Source organism: Passer montanus, unplaced genomic scaffold, assembly GCF_014805655.1.
Source record: "Passer montanus isolate IOZ18808 unplaced genomic scaffold, ASM1480565v1 scaffold3, whole genome shotgun sequence".
Classification (NCBI taxonomy): domain Eukaryota; kingdom Metazoa; phylum Chordata; class Aves; order Passeriformes; family Passeridae; genus Passer; species Passer montanus.
Window position 1 is genome coordinate 12,333,740 of NW_024367707.1, and position 16,962 is coordinate 12,350,701.

General features: G+C 36.5%; 1 protein-coding gene across 2 annotated transcripts in view; it reads left to right on the forward strand.

Annotated features, from left to right (window-relative positions):
* Positions 1–16,962, forward strand: part of NLGN4X (neuroligin 4 X-linked) — a 161,960-nt gene that overhangs the window by 15,455 nt on the left and 129,543 nt on the right. For both annotated transcript variants that reach the window (XM_039714477.1, XM_039714478.1), the window contains exon 2: positions 14,116–14,199. The gene's annotated coding sequence lies outside the window, so the exon portion shown is untranslated. The remainder of the gene's footprint in view (positions 1–14,115; positions 14,200–16,962) is intronic.

Here is a 16,962-nt window from a genome sequence, read left to right on the forward strand (position 1 = left end):
GTGCCACTGATAGTCTAGGATCTAGCCTTAATTTTAGGTTATTACTGTACCTATCAGAGGCCTGAATCATTAGACTGTATTCCTTTCTGAACTTTTGCATGCTAACATATTTGTCAGGTTTTCATGGGTTATTGGTGTCAAAAAATTTAATTCCTCTATCCAGCATTGTCATTCAGTTGTTTTAGTTGTACGTAAAAAATATCAACTGCTCAGTTTTGATGTATGCAAATTGTTATGTATGAAAGAAATAGAGTATTTTATATGCTGATTACATTCTGTGTGAGACATCCTTTTGAAGAAATGTGTGGAGGAGTTTTACAGGATTTTCAATTATTCTAAATGTAAATCGGTGAAAAAATACAAGGGGTATAGCATCTATTTGAAATAATTATAATAGGTATGTTTTACTGCGGCTGAGTGTAAGGACTCAGACTGTCATCTCTTACTCCTTCAGATGTTTTGATAAGCAGAAAACTGTGGAGATGTGGATGATTTTTTTGGGAGTGGTAAAATGCAATGTAGAATACATACATTTAGAGGACTAAGTTCACAATATAATCACTGGAAACTTCATATGTATTTCAGAAGGAAGATCTCCACCTGTTGCCTTCTTAAATGTATTTAACACAAGACGTAAAATTTAAACTTCCAAAAGCAGTTTTCATTTCTAGCTAACACTGAATATTTTAAACCCCCTACTCTTTTTGGAATTATGAATTGAAGTATGAAAATTTGGAAGCAGAAGACTAGCTTCATTATTTATACTAATAGGTGAACACATTATGTCATTCTGATGGCAAATAATTCTGTTTCAATATTTTACTGAAGTGTACCAATGAAGGGACAAGCTAATACAGTAGTTGTGGCAGCACAGGTCTCTCCATTCAGCAGCAACTTTTAATATTTCTCACATGAAAAAGGATAAAAATTAGACATATATGGATTTCTTTTTTAATTGAAACTCATTTAAAAATTTTTCAAATAAAAAATTTTCAGGTTCTAGTAAAAATAGAATCTGTGCATGAATGTGTTCATGTATTCTTCAACTAATTTCAATGTTTGGTGCTTTTTATTGTCTAAGAAAGGACTGCATATGTCCACTTGATAATCTTGATGGCCTTAATGTAGACCTTTTTTTTAAACGAGTGATTTAAAAAAAATTAAATAAATGCAAACTCAAATTCTTTTAAAAATTTTAAAAAAAGATCATCTGTAATGGTTCTTTTAATGTGAACAACTCTCACTTGAATGCCCTCTAGGGGACGGGTTTTTTGAGGGCATATATTGCAGGTGGATTCTTGAGTGAAATACTAGCATTTTTTCATGCACCAGTAATCAGATAGTGATAATCTCTGTTCACAGTTGAAAGTGCTTACATGGCAAAAATCTAATTTCAAATGCTTATGAGATGTGTTTTCTACAAAGATTTTTTTTCTTGATATTTTAAGTTCATTTTTCAACTCCTGAGAATATTATTTTAAGAAAAAATTAAATAATGGAAAGTTAAAGCTCTACTCAAAAACTCCTGTAAGTGTCAAGAGCTGTATTTAAAAACAACAAGCGTTTGCTCTGATATCCTCTTGTTTACTGAGGAAATATAAAAATAGAGTTATTAACTAAAATCAGATGATGACTACAACAGATATTTATCACTTAGCTATCTATGAATCTCTATTCCATTTTAGACATGTGAATAGAAAAAAGAATGAGAAAGAACTGCAAACTGCAATGCTTTTAAGTGTTTGCAATTCAAATTACATATTACTGGAAGACAGAAACTTCAAATTGTTACTTGCATTCAGAATACCTTTGTTAGCATATTTACATGTGGTTGGAAAATTTTTATAGATTAGGAAATTACTTGTTGAAAAATAACATACACAACATTATGAGTTTGCAGTATTGGAAAAACTCCAAGGGTTTTATTGATGCATGGGTTTATTACCAAAGAGCTATTTTGAGCTATTTTTCAAAACTTTTGATGGGCACCACTTAGGTGGTACCTGATGTGAGCTTACACTTTGTCATTATCCTTCCAACTTCTAACTTCCACACGTGTTTTAGGAGTCTGCGTGTACTCAGAGGGGTATTTCTACAAGTATTTTAAAGCACTGTGCAACATCTCCCAGTTACTGGATCAGTACACATCCTCACAATGACATGACAGTGCTATTCAGCCCTCCAGAGGCTGGTGCTTTGCTCAGGCAGAAAGTCCTCTGAGACCTGAACCGTGGTCTTTGCAGAGCACTACAATGCAGTGTGTGACATACCAGTTTGGTCAGTTAGCTTTGTTTCACTGTGAGACTCAGGGTATATCAGCACTTCCAAGAGCTTTCTGAGGTAAAATTTGTCTTGTGGTTTGCAAAGTGATGGCAGTTTTGTGTTTGTGGAAGAGACTTTTAAAATATGCTTCTCTTTAATGCTCTGTTGAGACCTTGTGATAGTTATTGCTGTCATAACCATGCTCTTACGTGTGATTTATAGTTTTCCAGTAGCAGGTACCAGTTATTGTCAGAATTTCCTCCCAAATTAGGTGTCCAATAGACTGCAGTCAAGTATGAGACAGCAAGTATGAGACTTGGATACATGGACTGACTTCTGCAGTTTACTGATCTCATGAGAACTTTTATTGACTTCAAAGGGCTCTGGATCAATCTCTTAGTTTTTGCTCAAAGCAACTGTAGTCTTTCTTCAATTTTTAACACTGAAATAGTAAAAGGCCAATATATTCATAACTCATTCACTCATGAATATCTTTATTCTTCCAAGCAACAGCAGGGTAGAGAAAAGCAATTGACTTCTCAACCAGAGAAATGGAAAGAGTAGAGATATTGTACTCATGACAATCATAAATTTGGGGTTGTTATGACCTGTAATCAAGAGCAGATGATATAACCTATTGCTATTGCAGGCAGGAGATCTAAAGATGACTGGCAGCCTAGAGCAAGCAAGATCTAGCTGAAAACAGAATGTTCTAAATACAGAACAATGACTCTATATATAGCCCTACAGTGAGAGAAATCTTTTCATTTCTCCTTCAGATGGGAGACAAGAGAGGATTTATTTGACTTTTGGGAAGCTTTAGAATCTTCAACAAATATTCCAAGACACTGGAAACATTTTAGGCAACTTACTCAGTTCATGTAATGGAGTTTAAATAAATTTACCAACATATTGATTTCCTGCTTTGGGGAAATGTGAGGGTTCTTAGTATTATTTTGTTTGTTATTTGCTTGTTCAGGTAATTATTGTACACTGTCCACTGCTAATTTTAGATGATTCTAAATACAATAGATTCAGTTATAACATGGAGTGGTTGATTAACTGAGGATTGAGATAATCCATTGTCTAGTGTTAGTGCTTCCCTTGTGGGTATTACAGTGACCTCTCATAACTCTTAACCTTTATCTAACATTTGGTACATGGTTCATCCAGCCCAATAGAACTATAATGAATGATTAAGTTGTAATTAATGAATTTTCAGCTTCTTGCATTTGACTGAATTCTTAATAGAGGCATTAAACAAACTGCATTTGTTTCACAAATATCTTTTGAATGCCTGTCATGGTTTGAGGTTGGTACAATGCCAGTGCCCCCCATGAAAATACACTTTCCCTAGTGGTTTCTGTGAGATGTGATCAGGAACAGAGCAAAACAGGTTCCAACTTAGGCATAAAGGAGACAAACTTTATTAACTACAGCATCTAAAAAGGAACAGACACAAAACTGAGAATGAAAACACTTCAAATACATTCCTCCTCCTTCCCCCCCTTTTCCTCCACAGCATGAAATGACACTACAGATTTCCACATCGTCACTTAACACCTCTCATTCGTACTCACTTTCATCACACTTGCCCACTGCTTCATCTCTCTCTCTTCATTCAGATTCAGAAGGATCAGTATTTGTAAGGTTCCTATTATTCTATAAAAGGTTTAAAATCTTCACCTCTGTCTACCCAGAACTCCCACAGCAGCCAGGCACCTTCTCTCGCTGCATCCCCCACTTCTCCTTCTGGCCGGCCATGCTGCCAGTCCATGATATGGAATTTCAAGGGAGCACAGGCACTGGCTCTCTCTCTCTATCTCCTGGGGGAGGTAGGAGGGGGCCCAATGCCTCTCAGGGCTCCTCCACCCTTCCATCTTGCAAGGCCTTCACCCCCCTCCTCTGCCCGAGGCTCCGGCCTACCTCACCCGGCCGCATGGCTTCCCTCGCCCAGCCATTCCCAGCTGGGCAGGGGAGCTCTGACCTCCTTCACTGACCGGGACCAAGAGAGAGTTCTCCTGGGAGTTCTTGCTTTTAACCCCCTGTGTTCTCAGAGGCGGTCTGTACCTTCAGTGGCCAAACCAGGTGCCAATATTCAAATCCAAGCACTGATTGGTTTGACCACAACCTCCCAAAAAACTCACTTCCTTCTTAACCTACGACAATGCTTTAATCAAAAGTATTAGGGCCACATTCTCACATTTCATATATGTTTTGACTTTGGTTTTCTGTTCATTTTTTCTGTAGTCTTCACAGACTATTTGAAGTTACAGGAAAAGAAAAACCCGCCAAAACTCTTATAATACCAAATACATTTTTCACACCTTCTGTAAAACACCTTAAGTCAACCTTTCAAGATAGTGTGGCCTATTGCTACTTGAGCTACAGGACTTCACAGCATTCAGCTGACAGTAAAGTAATCTGGTAGTGAAGAGGGATGTTGTACTGTAGGTGCCATGCCCTGGTTATAGAGGGAGCTTAGTTTAGTTTTCTGTCCATAAAAATCCATTTCAACCTGTGTCACTTCTTCTTTTGCTTCTAGAGATCAGGAATTGGGTTAATCATGAGGTTCCTCTCAAGACAGAATCCTTCTCCTGTAGGTTTTTCGTGCACTCCCAACATAGTAGTAATGCTGGTAGTGGCCGCCACCATTGCTGTTCTGTCATATTTTATGCCTAAGAAAGGAAACACGTTTTAAAACATTTGCTTTTTTAATATATTTTGATTTTGGTAAACTGCCAAAACTTCCCTGAGAAGGGAAAACTGATAGTTTTAACTGCAGCCCAGATGAACCAGAATTGAATTTAATTACAGGAAAAAAGGTTTCCAGTGAAAGATTTTTCTCCTCATTGTATTTGAAGGAAGAGAAACCTTAGATGTAAGTTCTCTTCAATTTTTTCTTGTTGCTCTTTGTTACCAAAGTAAATTCTGTCTGTATTTAGACTGTGAACCTGGGCAGGATTTGAAGAAACTGGGGCTGACTCAGCTAAAGATCCAGGTTGAGCCATGATCTGGAACAGCTCAGTAGTTACTTTCATGCCTCTCTTTCTGTTTACTTCTACTTAGAGTAATTTTATCTGTTGAAAGGGAACCCCACATACACAAAAAGGAAGAGAACTGTGTTTTTATTAGGAGGCCTTGTCATGTAGACAACTGTGGGAATAAATGCGATAGAGATAGTGCAATTAAGCTGCAAGGCTCTCATAAACACCATGTGCAGTTCTTGTGGGTCTCAGATATGTTTATGTTTGCTCATGGGGTTGTAGTTGCCAAATAGAAACTTAAGTGTTTTCTCTCTTCTTTACAGGGAGGCTAAAAGAAGTGTAAGTGTGCCTACATCCCATTTCATATCACTACATTTTTTGTGGTGCTGGAAGATGATGGAATTTTTTCTTTTCTGTTATTCTGACTCTGTGGCTTTCCATTGGTAGGCAGCTGATTCTGTATGATGATTTAAACCAATTAGGAAAGACTTAAAATTTCTTCCCTTGTCTCTTGAGGATAGGACAACACCTGGGGACAGAGCACTGTAGCAATCCTTGTTCTACTTGACTTAAATCAGGATTTTGCTCAGTTTTCACAAAAGATATTCACTTGAGATGTCAGAGATTATAGTTCAAGCTGTTCTTTAGTTGCTGATGCTAAGTGACGCTGCTCCGTAAGGAGCAATAATGATCTGAGTAATTGATGAAGTGAATCACTGGCATGAATTAGACATAACCAAACACTGAACATCTGCTATAACCTTTGCAACTGAAGCCTAGCTTGAGTCAGTCATGTTGGTGGCATATTCTGTCTTTCTTGAAAAACGTGTATGTATTTATGGAAGAATAGAATAACTGGCTTGAGGTTTGAAGGGACCTGTGGAGATAATTTTCTCAAATCCTATGCTCAAGCAGAGACACCTACAGGTGATTTTCCAGGACTGTGTCCAGACAATATTTGAATTTGAATTTGAATATCTCCAAGGAGGAGGGTCCTACAAGGTCTCAGAGTAACCTGTACCAGTGTTTGATCACCCTCATAACTGAAAAGCTTTTCCTGCTATTCAGAGGAAAATTACTGTGTTTGTTTGTGCCCATTGCTTCTGGTCCTGTTACTGAGCACCACTCAACACCTGAAATTTTGAACTGAGAAAAGATGAGGTTTATAGAGAAATCTGTTTAATCAATATTTGAATGCTTCCAATCACACTGATTGTTTTAAAAAATCATTTTATCAGACTGCTGTTGTACTTTGGGTTTGTTTCTCTCTACTCCCCAGCTTTATCACAAGTTGCTTCTTGTGAAAATACTGATCCATTATTTTTCTAAATATGATAGATCATTCATCACCAGTCATTTTGAGACTAGTAAGGAGGTGGGAAAAACACATTTCTTACAGCTTAAATCATGTGTGTTTTAGTCCATAGTTTAGTGTAGAATGTGGTTGTGTCTGCCTCCAGCTTCTGATCATAATCTCTACAAAGATAATTCTTAGAATATACAAATTATTAAGTACCTTCTGGAAGGAGAAGGGACAGTGACAAGGAAGGAGATGTAATATCAGGGTAAACAAAAGGGTAAATGTCTAAACGATCTGAGGTTGTATTCAAGTGATGACTTTACTTCTGTACAGTCATTGTGGTTTGGACATTTATTTTTACCTGATGATTTAATGGAAAATGCAGAGTGATTGAACCTCATTGTTCTTTCTTTATATAATGCTTTCTACTAGGATGATAGCTATTCTTACTTTATTTCATTTGTGATTGCTAAATTTTAAGACATGTTCTGTGTTAAAATTTCAGTTAGGTAATCCCAAAGTTTAGCAAGGTTTGTAAAGAGAGTTACCTCCACTCTGTGAAGTCTGTAATTTTGAGTACTTGGAGTTAAGGAATTTAATGGTATTTCAAAGGTGGTAGTCTGGGAAAGAAATGGGAAATAGAGGAATGTTATTAAAAAATCATTGGTAACTAGTTTCCTTTTTTAAGAGATTGTGTGAATATATCCTGCGGCAGTGTTTGGTGTGAGTTTATCTTCATGTGTTTTTTTCAATCCACAAAGTTGTCATGATGGTGTCTGGGGAAAGATATGGGCTTAGAAGATGCAGATTTTGGTGATTACATTATGGATGGAATGATGACTGCTGGAAGAAGGATATGCTCCTCATTTTTCCGTCATGATGGGTCCAGTCACAGTTGGGTTTTTTTGCCATGTGAACATTTTATTCACATTGGTAATATTGTGTCATGGCATCACAGGGTGCAGAAGTGTTAGAGGCTATGACAGGGCAGGGTGGGCCTGTCAGCCAGCACCTGTACCCCCAGTCAGGAACAGGACAGCCAAGGACACCGGGGCAGCTTCAGCCCTGGGCACTGGGAATGTGTCTGGCAGGTTGAGGCCAGGCTGGGCCATCAGCCAACTTAGTGAGCCCAGCTTAGTGAGGCCACATCCGGGGAGGCCTGTGGGGAGCTGTGCCTGGCTCAGTGGGGCCATGGCTGGGCTGGGCTGTGGGGAGCTGGGGAATGTCCCTGCTGCTGCACCTCCAGGCTGGAGCTGATGGCGGTCCAGGGTCCTGGGCAGGTCAGGATTGGTGATGTCCTCAGGGATGTTCTATGATGAAAGGCTTTCTGAAAATGTTTATTCTGGGGAGGCAGTATAGATGGGTCACATTCTGTGAAATGTCTTACTGACATTTTAGGTTCGTTCAGGAGAACTGGTAAACACCATGGAGGTGAAAATGAGTAAGAGCTCAGTTTTCAAGAGAAAAAAGTCTCAAAACCTCTGTTGCTGTCAGTTGGGCCCTCGTGCTTTGTATCCTTGGCATCTTCCAGTTAGATCAACACTGAATTGGAATAGCCTCCCTGTGCATGTTTTGTCTACCTGAAAGGTGTTTCAATAGTGTAGAAATGGAAAATTATGCAGCTAGATAGGCAATTCCCGAAGTGCAGACAGATTGTGATGCACTGATTTCACCTTGGTACATGGAATTGCAATTTTTGTTACCTTACACTGCATTTTTATGGAGTGTGTGAAAACCAGATCAGTGGCTTAACTAGCAGTGATAGTACCTGACACATCATTTATGAAAAGAGAAAAACATTTCTGCTTCTGAGAGAGTTTTCACATATGAGTTTTTTCTTTAATGAATTTTTAGTTATTCCAGTCTTTCTGGCTGTGAAAATTTTAGGAGATTTTTTTTTCCTGAATCACTAGGGTCTTAAAAAAATTCATAAGGATAAAAGGTATACTGACCAGTTTGGTCACACATAGAGAGGCATATATAATTTCATCAAAGGTAATTGCTTTACTAGTAATAACTTTGAAGTGACAGAAATAATTAACATTACCTCCAACAGAGCACGAGCCTTGCTGTAATAGCTGTTTAACTGCCTTTTCATATGTTTCTTGCTGTTAGTTTCAGAAACAGAAAAAATATTGAAAGGCCCAAGGAGACTTAACTATTTACTTGAAGTGAGGACCAAAAGATGATCTGAACTCCATGCCACTGGGTGGATTATTCTGTCTCCTATTCATCTTATTCCCTATCTGCAGTCTCTGAATGCTGTACCTTGACAAGCTTGAGGGCTATTATGTGGAACTCTTGCTGTTCCATCTGATCTTTAATTTCAATATGTCTCAGCATGGTCTTGAGGCTCTCTTTGGATTTTGTTTCTTTGACTTCAGTTTTGTCCTTAGTCTTTTTTTTTTTTAAATTCAGATTGATCTTTTCCCCTTTGCTTTCTGCTGTCTTTCTCCTTTAGCTGTATCTCGTCCTCCTTTTCCTCCTCCTCCTTAATCTCAGGGTTGGCCTTTCTCTTATCCATGGCTTGAGATTCAACCTTTTCTTTTGACACAGGGCTGGCACTCTCCCCTTCTCTTTGACCTTAGACTTAACATTTCTTATGTCCTCTGGTTTTTCTGTGCCTTGTTCTACATGCTTTTTTTTTTGGCATTGTTACTTTCTTAGAGTTCCCCTAAGGCGATTTATAGTTCCATTTGCCATTCAGAATTTCTTAACACGGCAAATTATTCTCTTCTGCATCTTCAGCATTTCTCTGATCTGTGTTGCTGTTTTGGGCCTAGGCTTCATGAGTTTAATTCTTCCTGACTTCTTATAGCAGTTTGCAAATTCTTCAGAAGATTTGTTTTGTTTTAATTCAAAGTGAGTCTAACATCTTTGTTTCCAGCTTGCCTGTCGTATTTTGAGTTTGTTTTGGTTTTGGGTTTTTTTAGTTGTTTTTAGCCTTGGTTTGTGTCTTGGTGGTTTGTTGTTTTTGTTTTTTTTTTTTCGTCCTCAGCATGGTTTATTTTTTCTTGCAACTTTTCAGGTTTTGACCTGTAGTATTAATTATTAGGTTTGTTTGGAAGCTCATTGCACAAATATTGTCATCCTTTTGTCCTTTGTTTTGTAATGAAATGTGTATTATATTCTATTCAAATATTTTTCTTAATTTATTCTCCTCATGAAGGAGACATTTTTAATCTTTATTATCTGCTATATCACACATGATATCTTGTTTTTTCATGGGTAGTTCAGGATGTTTCTGATGCAGCTGACATGAGAAATTAATCTGTTTTGCCAGTTGTATTAACAAAAATTCATATCCAAATAATTCTGAAGGCAAGATAATTTCTTAAGAAATTTTTATGGGAAAAATCAACATCACTGCAAATTCACATCACTTGTTCTGAGCTGCCATCATGCCTTACACACAGCTTCATTTCTCCTCTCATTCTGCATCCTGTGGAGGTGGCCTCAGCCTTTCCATTTCTGTGTCATTACTGCTCCTTTGCTGCTGCTGTTGTATCTTTGGTAGCAGCCCATTTTCTCTGAAGCGCAGTCTCTGTTTGTTGTGTGTGTTAGGCTGTTCTGCCTACTTCCTCTGTTCATCTTTGGTCTCTGCTGGACTTTTTCCTGCCCTTAGACCTTGCCAAGATTCATACAACCCTAACTGTTCTTTTTCTTGTAGTTTCTTTCTGAAGCCACCCACCTGTTTTGTAAGATATTTTAGTTATTTGTGGCTGAAGATACAGTCCCTCACCTCTTGCTTCAGAGGAGTGTCAATCTTTTCTCCCTGCTTTCTCCGACTATTGATACCACAAGGGACATCCTCATGGGACAGGCAGAAATCAAGACTAGAGGTACAGAAAGGTTCAGACGCTCAATTGTTTAAAACAGAAATAGATGAGCAGAGAACCATGAGGTATATATATCAGAGGTAGAAAGAAGAAACACAAGTTTCACATCTCTTTCTGATCTGCTTGAAGACAAGGACTGTAACTCAGAATATGTACATTGAGAGAGTGTGTGTGGTTGGGAAGCTTCCTATCTTCTGGTGTGGTGCTTTTGATTAAAGTTGCAAAATGGGTCTGCAAAATGGGAGTGTTTTTCTGGATGAATTTCCTCCCTTTAGGCAAAGAGAGAGTTACTGCCTATTCAGCAAAGGAAAATTGCATTTCACTGCCTTTGCATTGTTTGATACTTAATTATATGTAGTTCAAGAAAAGAAATTAAGATACCACCACTCATTTCTTGGATAAATCAAAATCAACATTAGCTCAGCTGGTATAGTTGAAGAGTGGGTTGTTCGTTTTCTAACTTGAAGCCCACGCTCTTTGACTCATGAAGATTATAAGTCTTCTACAATTCAGGATGCCATTTTTCCCCCACTAAAATATAAAGGAAGCCTATGGTCAAATTTAGCTATTTTGCTTTCATATACTTTAGTCAGAGGAAAAAATTATTTCATTTGTATATCTGTGATATACCTCTAGCTGGTCTGTTTTCTACTGTGAGATCTACCTCCAGCTAGCTTTCTTCTTCTGAACAGCACCTTCCTCCCAAACTGTCCAGGCAATAAAGAGTTGAAATAGCAACATCTGCTTACTTGATATTTTAACTTCTGGACTATTGATTCTGTGGTAATATCACAGAACTGCCTGCATGCATTTACCCATGCTCTCAAGCACATGATGTCATTCTTGGGGTGTCCTGCGTGGGACCAAGAGCTGGACTTGATGATCCTGATGGGTCCCTTCCAACTCAGCATATTCTATCACTCATTGTTTAATCAATGATTTTCTTTTTATAGTTAAAAACACTCAAAAATTTAATTGCTGTGAAATATGTCACTATATATGATTTTTTTCAATTTAACAGTGAAGACAGCTTATTGTGAAAATGTTCAGAAGAAAGAACTTCTTATGAAACTGAATTGAAAGTGAAAAGAGTATAAACACTGTAAAGGTTACAGGTTTAAAGATGCTAAAATTGAATTCAAAAGGGTAAATTTTCGTAAAGGGACTTCATGAATCTATCTGCTCAAACAGAAGTTAGTTAATTACAATAGTCCAGTAATTGTGTTGAATAAATTTGAACATCAAATACTTAAAAAAATGTTTCTAGCTTATATTTAGACTTTGCTGGGAGCTGTCAGGGGTTTTGGGAATAGCTGGAGATAGTAGGTCATCATGTTCAAAACAAAGCAGATTTTTTTTTATGAGACAGAGATTTTATTTCTCAAATAGATTAAGGTAACTGTACATAGTGATAGAATGTAAGTATTACTGGGTTGTTATTGTATCACCTATAAAATCATAGACAGTTGTGGTAATTCTGAGAAATTACTCAAATAAGTAAGCTTAAACTGGGTAACATTAAAACTAGGGCCATTATAGCACCATCAGATTTAAGTTAGAAATGTGTCTGCGGAATGGTAAGCAAATCCATTATAAATTTCAGAAAAATATGCTTAGAGGGACTGCCAGGTTCCCATATTTCTAATAAAATTTTGTAATTATGAGGAAATCAGTTGTCACAGATAAGAAGACAAAATAGCTGTCTAAAAAAGAAAAAAGTATGTAGACAATGCCTATTTTTTCTCATAGCATTGAAGTGCTAGTCTTTTAATGTGTGCCTATGCTTTCTGATAGAAAATAGCAAAGCAAATACTGGAAGTGCAGTATTTGCTTTGCTATTGCTTTTTTGAAAGCAATTCACTATTGTAGAGATAAAGTCTAAACATGATCTTTAAAGGGACATTATGGTTTATTAAAATATATAAAAATTAAATTATAACCTTAGTCATGTACAATCAAATTCAGTCTGCCAAGGACAACTAGAAGGCAGTGTAAGATAATGTGAAGGTGAAAAGGATAGACACATAGGTATAGAGGTAAACTTGGAAAACCTAGTTCAGAAATAGTACCATCTTAATTCATTTTTATGCTTTAAAAATGGAGACTATTTTGGTACCATGGAGAGATAGTAAATGCAATCCCTGTGTTTGTCCAGAAAACTCTCCTCTCTTCTCTCTTCTCCTCTCTCTTCTCCTCTCTTCCTGTAGTAGTAATTAAGCTATAAAGGATGCTGAAATAAAGAAATGCAGGTTTTAAATAACTGAGAAGGGAAGCTGTGTTAACCTTCGTGGATTTTCACTGCTATTGACAGCCATTCCTTAAATCCTTCCATACTTCTTATATCCTAGGTTTAATCACATCCTACTGTTGGAGAATTGGACTGGCTGTCAGTCTACACGAGCAATGAAACCTCTAGTATAAGTGCCACTGTCATTTGGATAGATTTAAGGCATTACCATAGCTTGGAATAAAGATTGTCCTAAACTTCAACATCTGATTCCTCAACGGGTGTGTATGAAAAGCTGCAGTGTTGCCAGCCTTCCCCTGCAGGAAGTGTCCAGATGGACACTTTGACAGTTTAGCTGGGGTGTTTCACACATTCCTTATTCACAAGAAATTCTGCTTTTCTTCATATTTCAGAATTTCTTCTTTTCTGACATGTGTTCACATAGCCATCCACTGGTACTTATTTCCAAATTATAATCACTGTGTTTACACAGAATTGAGGCCTGTGTTTGCAGCTGTTACAATAAATTGCACTTACAGGGAGTGATTTGGTTGTAGAGAGTCAAACCATTCAGGAGGAAGTATTCATTGTGATTAAAATTGCAGAATTTACAATCTGTGTGCTGATCAACTTAATGAAAAGAAGACTAAATGATAAGAAGTGCCTTTAAGAGCAATACAGAGAAAAATAGAGTGCATGTTTCCCCTGAAAAATATGTGCAGGGGATAAATAAATCCCATAAAGTCTGCTGGCTTTGGAGGGAAGAGAAGTATTTAAGGTATTAAAGTCTTGAAAATATTAAAATTACCTGAAATAACTTAGCACTATTAAGGTTGGGGCTTTAAATCACAGTGTCTCAAGATACCCTTGACAGAACAGACTGTTGGTAAATACTGGAATTTAATCTATCTAAATAGTAAATCTAACATGGATAGATTATTCAGAAATAGTCTATCCATTGAAATGTCATTTGAAGCATAAACTACAGTTTTCAATTACACCTAAGAAAGAATAAAAAATAGTAACATGGCTTTTAAATTGTGATTATTTATATTTAAGTTAAACTGAATATATTTTTATATATTTGGCTATTGAAATTTTATATTTGGCTATGCATAATATATGTTTAGAGAAATATTTAAAACCAAAGTGATTTGTCATGATTTCTTCTGTTTCTTGGATTTCAAAGTATTTACTTGCCTTAGCAGGTTGTCAAAAATATATGCTTTTGCGGTATACAGGTTTAAATACAACTATGTAGAAGTGATCAATCTGCAAAGAAAAAGAAATATTGCTAACAATTTTTATGACAAAAATCAATAGAATGTGTTTAATGTATTTATTGTGTAGTTATTAATATTATGATTTCTCTTTCTGTAATCCTGAAAAATAGCATTACAGGTGATTTACTAAGCAACCACTTTTTTACCATCTTTTACTCATATATTTGCATTTCTTTTCTTCATTTACTGAAGAGCACTATGTATTTTTTCCTAACAGGAAAAATTTCTGCTGTAACTAAAATGACATCATGCTGCCTCCAATGGGGGAATGCTGAAGCCTTCTCAAAAATACAACACAGTGGTAAGTACTAAAAGTATGTTCATTACAATTCCTTTCTTCGTAAGAATATGTACAAGAAGGATAGCAAGTTTCTGTTGCTGGTGTTCTTAAATGTGTTTGAAATAGCTTTGCAATATATCAAATTAAAATGTTTACCCTGTGTTTATCCAATGAAACATGGAATACAGTACATTCTGAACATTAGCACTGTTTATGTGCTTTCTTATGATAAGCATGAATTGTTATTATTTTTCAGCTCTATGAGTATTGAATGATACCAATCAGTTTGTAGTTAAAGGATGTGAGATTAAACCTGGCTATTGTGATGCTGCCACTCAGTAAGGTTTGGGGGTTCCAGGCCACTGGAACCAGACAGAGCTGATTGTCTTTGGTTTGCAAGACGAGGTTTGGTTCCAGAGTTCTTATGGGCTGTACTAAAAAAGAGGCTTGGTTGCTGTTTCATACTGTTACCATAAAGATCTATTCTTTTCCTCTCAGTTTTTAGCCAAATATAAGAGAACTTATTTTAATGTATTGCATGTACACACATAGCACATATATGTATGTGTCTATCTATGTACGTAGATAGATATAAACATTCCTATTATACCAATGTGAAATACATTACAAGAGTTTAATTTAGAAATCCATGCATAGAATATATTCTATTTATAAAGCACCTTAATCTAATTACCATTCTTTCATACTGTGCCTGTCACATTGATTAATGAGAAGGGAATGAGATGTACAAGTGACCAGAAAAGTTTCTCTGGTGCACATTTTTCCTCTTCACTTTATATTATCCATGTACTTTGAAGAAGATGTGACTTTTTCTGTAATCATTTCACCAGCTGTAGTACAATGACGTTTCCATTTCACGTTGACACTGGGATCTAAATTCAAGGAGAAGGAATAGTAATATATCTAATGTGATAATAAAGTTGTGGATAAGCAATAATTCAAAGTGTGACACTTTAGTTATGAAAATTGAGGGTACCATTATGTGAAGTGTAAAATTCAGACAAAGAAAATAACAGCTTTGAAAATTCCTGTGATTTTTGCATCACTGAACCATGTTTATTCCAATTTGTAACAATTTACATGTAATTGAATAAAAAATACCTTATGAACAGGGACCTGTTTAATAGTTTAGCATCCACACTGATTGTGATAATAGCTGATTTCTTAGGAGTTATATAGTGACTAGTACAATATGCATGAATGTCATACATAGAATTCAATTACTGACTCTATTTCAGAGAACTCATGACATATTTTTCAGGACCGAGGCAAGCAACTGATATAAAGAATACAAGGCTCGTATAAAACTGAAGTCAAAGTTGAAATAATAACTTTATTTCTTTGGAACTAACAATTTGTGGCACATTTGCCTTGTCTGGCATTCAAATAAGCCACAGCCATGTTCCAAGAAAGGAAATTTTCATCTCTAGATCTATCACAGTACACTGAGATAGATCACAGAAGCTGGGGAAAGGATTATGAAGGGGAAACTGAGGGATGGAAGGATTTTAGTTTTCTCTGTTTTCTCAGCATTTTGTTTGTTCTTCATAATGCACAGCAGGAAAGTCAGAGAAGAGGAGGAGAAAAGGAAGAAAACAACATTAAAACAGAAAAGTGAGATGGATTCTATTGATGCCTGGCTTTTAACTCACACTGCAAGTTAGTGAACATCAGAAGCCAGCTGTGCCTTTTGAAAATTTCCTTGTTCATGTCAGGTGATAATTGGACTATACTTAAAAAAAAGAAAAAAAAAGAGAGAGAGAGAGAAAATGAAGTTATAAATCAGCATAAAATTAACTTCTGCTTCTCTGCTTGCTAATTTTCTGAAGTAGCCACAAATATTTGTGTTCAACTGGCAACCCTGAGGTACTCCAAAATATACAACAGAAATACAGAAATATTTGTTAATTTCTTATTTTGCCTAGAAAAGGTTTGTATTGAGAGTATTTTTCAGGAGAAAAATAGAAATGTATCTGAAGGCCTTCAGGATAATTCATAATCCAAGCAAAACTAACCTTGAAGTTGTATTTTCAGCAGACAATAGGGATACATTTGGATAAACAGAAGAACAAAAGAATTGCAAAAGATAACTAGGGATGATAGCTTGGACAGATTCTAACTATGATTTTGGCTGTATTCTACTCTTATATTTAAGAGAAATGCAGAAAAAAATCCCTACATTCTGAACACTTTAACTGCTTACTTGCTATCTTTCTCATCCATAATTCCATATAAAATTCTTCAACATGATAAACCCATGGTCTTTCTCAAGAATAGAAACCATCAGTTTATATTTGGTGTATGCAATGTGTGTTTCCTGGCAATGCACGATATAGTATTAAAAACTGAAGGAAACAAATGGCCCATGCTTTGTCCTCAGATTTTGATCATGCATCAGAAGTGTAAGCCAGTTTAAATGATGGGATTTTGTTCTAGAATCCCAACCTGACAGCTGAAAGTGCAGATGGAGCCCTGTGGTAGTCTGTGAAACGCTGTGTCGTTCCTTTGATGTAGCCACATACTGTCAGATTCTTGATCATGTTCTCAGATTCTGATCAAACCTTCTGTCTTGTATCATTTATGGTAACAAATGTGAAAGAAAAATAAAGCCTTTTTATTCGAGGGCAGGAATAAACTGTTCCAGTTTAAGTCTTGGGAGTTTTAGGAAACAGATCAACTCTTTATTCTCTGAGGAAAATCAGGGCACAATACAATTCTCATTCTTAGAGCTGTCAGCTCTCCTCAGCTTACTTTTCAGCTCTT